This window comes from Sapajus apella, unplaced genomic scaffold (genome assembly GCF_009761245.1).
Source record: "Sapajus apella isolate SASKATOON/1434 unplaced genomic scaffold, GSC_monkey_1.0 scaffold192, whole genome shotgun sequence".
Lineage (NCBI taxonomy): Eukaryota > Metazoa > Chordata > Mammalia > Primates > Cebidae > Sapajus > Sapajus apella.
Genome location: NW_022437132.1, coordinates 194,352 through 197,437, shown reverse-complemented (window position 1 = coordinate 197,437; position 3,086 = coordinate 194,352). Strand labels below are relative to the sequence as shown.

The 3,086-nt window shown below is 56.8% G+C and overlaps 1 protein-coding gene across 2 annotated transcripts in view; it reads right to left on the bottom strand.

The window, feature by feature from the left end:
- The window catches only part of FAM234A (family with sequence similarity 234 member A), a 33,020-nt gene extending 30,687 nt beyond the window's left edge, over positions 1 to 2,333 (bottom strand). For both annotated transcript variants that reach the window (XM_032269352.1, XM_032269351.1), the window contains exon 1: positions 2,259 to 2,333. The gene's annotated coding sequence lies outside the window, so the exon portion shown is untranslated. The remainder of the gene's footprint in view (positions 1 to 2,258) is intronic.
- Positions 2,334 to 3,086: the final 753 nt, after the last annotated feature.

Here is a 3,086-nt window from a genome sequence, read left to right as displayed (position 1 = left end):
AAAAAAAAAAAAAAAAAAAAAAAAAAAATTAGCCGGGCATGGTGGTGGGCACCTGTAATCCCAGCTACACAGCAGGCTGAGGCAGGAGAATTGCTTGAACCCAAGACGCAGAGGTTGCAGTGAGATGAGACAGCACCACTGCACTCCAGCCTGGGCGACAGAGCTAGACTCCACCTTAACGAAATAGGGGGCGGGGCGCGCTGGCTCACGCCTGTAATCCCAGCACTTTGGGAGGCCAAGGCAGGCGGATCATGAGGTTAAGAGATCTAGACCATCCTGGCCAACGTGGTGAAACCCCATCTCTACTAAAAAAAATACAAAAATTAGCCGGGCATGGTGGCACCAGCCTGTGGTCCCAGCTACTCAGGAGCCTGAGGTGGAAGAATCGCTTGAACCCAGGAGGTGGAGATTGCTCCACTGCACTCCAGCCTGGCAACAGAGCAAGACTCTGTCTTTTTAAAAAAAAAAAAAAAAAAAAAAAAAAAAAGGCCGGGCGCGGTGGCTCAAGCCTGTAATTCCAGCACTTTGGGAGGCCGAGGCGGGTGGATTGGGAGGTCAAAGGATTGAGACCATCCTGGTCAACATGGTGAAACCCCGTCTCTACTAAAACTACAAAAAATTAGCTGGGCATGGTGGCGCGTGCCTGTAGTCCCAGCTACTCAGGAGGCTGAGGCAGGAGAATTGCCTGAACAGCAGGCGGAGGTTGCGGTGAGCCGAGATCGCGCCATTGCACTCCAGCCTGGGTAACAAGAGTGAAACTCCGTCTCAAAAAAAAAAAAAAAAAAAAAAAAGCTATTATTCTGCCTCAGCCTCCTGAGTAGCTGGGATTACAAGTGCCTGTCACTATACCTGGCTAATTTTTGTGTTTTTCTAAAGATGGGGTTTTAGAAAAACCATGTTTTTCACCATGTTGGCCAGGCTGGTCTTGAACTCCTGATCTCAGGTGATCTCCCTGACTCAGCCTCCCAAAGTGCTTGGATTACAGCTGTGAGCAACCTCACCTGGCCTGATGATCTCATTCAAGCCCTTGACCGCTTATTTCTGGTTCCTTGGACTTTCCAGAGCAAAAGCCAGTGGAATACTTCCATAACTGAACTAACTGTAAAGCATCCCAAGCAGTGTGCAAGGACTCCAAATGCTAAAATGCCCAAACACATGTCCACCTGAAGCCAGGGTCATGCTCACTGCTTCCTCCTCCCCTGCTCTGCACTTCCTCTTTAGCATGCTCCATTTTTAACTTATCTAATTTACTATCCATACCCTCCAGTGGAACAGACGCTCCTTGAGGACAGGAAGGCCTTTTGTTGTGAACTACATCCTCAGCACCTAGAACCATCCCTGGATCCCAGCAGACACTCCGAGAGTATTTATCAAGTTATTGCAACTGCTCTAATTGAATGCAGACTGAAACTGCAATGAAGTAGTGTGATTTGATGCTGACGCTGGAAAGACAGCAGCAGCAGTACATGGAAGCGAGCAGGTCACGGCCTCCTCACCTGGAATCACCAGGTTTAGAACCCACGAGAAAACGAAACTGCCTACCCTGATAACCTGTCGGTCTGGCCAAGGGCAAACGCTCTCCTTGCCAGCTCTCGGCCAACCAAGGTAGGGGACAGCCAGGAACGCTTTCACACAGTGTTTTCCTCCCTTCTAGACGTGTGTTCTGTTCGCTCAGAACACAACAGGCTACGCCTGAGTTGCTCCCCGCAGACGAGCAACCTCGGCGGCGCTCGGGGCGCTTTCCCAGGGTCCCGGACGCGCGAGCCTGCAGACCGCGTCCTGAGAGAGGACACGCCTCTCTGCTCCCCGAGAGGCTTGTCACCCACATTCTTCCACCATAAAAAACCACTCTCAGGCCACCCGGGCGGCACCTAGAGCACAAGTGGCCACGGCAGGCTCACCTGCGCGGCGCCACGGCGCGGAGCTCCCTGCCGGGACGTAAAAACACACTGTGAGGAACACTGGCGCTTGAACCCAACGCCACCGAGGCCCAGGCTGCGGCACTGGGGAAACCCGGGAGGAGCAGCGTGCAGGGGCGCCCCCGCCGCAGCCTCCAGGCCCGCACCTGACTCCGGAAGGCGGAGGGGCGGGGCGGCAGGACGGCCGGGGTCCCCAAGGGCCGAGGGTTGAGGGGTGAGGGGCTGGAGAACCGGGGGGCGGGGGTCGCCGAGGCAGGGGGCCCACCTCCCAGAGCGAAAGGGAGGCCGTGAGGCGCCCCAGCGGGGTGCAAGCACGCGGACGAGGCGGCGCTCACTCACCTGCCTCCGCGCCCTCTCACCCGCGCGCGCCGCAGGCACCGCCCCCTAGCGTCACTTCCGCTCAGCCTGGCCTCCCGGCCGGAAGTGCGCCCCGCAGCCCTGCTTGGGTTGCTGAGCAACGCGGTCGTGGGCGCGGCCTCTCGCGGGAACGTGGCCGCGCCCTGTTCGTGGCCGCCGCATGAGATGTTGAACGTCCTCGCCCCGCTGCGTTCCCGTACCTTCTCCGTGTTCGCTCCCCTTCGTCCGCTTTCCTTCCCGGCGTCCCCGCTGCGTCCTCCCACCCCTCCCCGTCTTCTCCCCCCCAGTCCTCTTCTCGCCTCCTTTCTGGACCTCGCCCCGGCCTCCGGGTGCTCCTTCCAGCGCTTCTCCTCTTTGACCACAAGGAGACTTGCTGGCAGCGGGGATGCGAACTTTCGGCCTTGAAATATTGTGCCAAATTGGGAGTCTCGCGTGGTTGTGCTGACTGATACCCCACGCTGATCAGTATTGGGCATGACGATTAGAATCCCCAACAGGGGGCGGGCGCGGTGGCTCAAGCCTGTAATCCCAGCACTTTGGGAGGCCGAGGCGGGTGGATCACAAGGTCAAGAGATCGAGACCATCCTGGTCAACATGGTGAAACCCCGTCTCTACTAAAAATACAAAAAATCAGCTGGGCATGGTGGCGTGTGCCTGTAGTCCCAGCTACTCGGGAGGCTGAGGCAGGAGAATTGCCTGAACCCAGGAGGTGGAGGTTGCGGTGAGCCGAGATCGCGCCATTGCACTCCAGCCTGGGTAACAAGAGCGAAACTCCGTCCCAAAGAAAAAGAAAAAGAAAAAAAAAAAAAA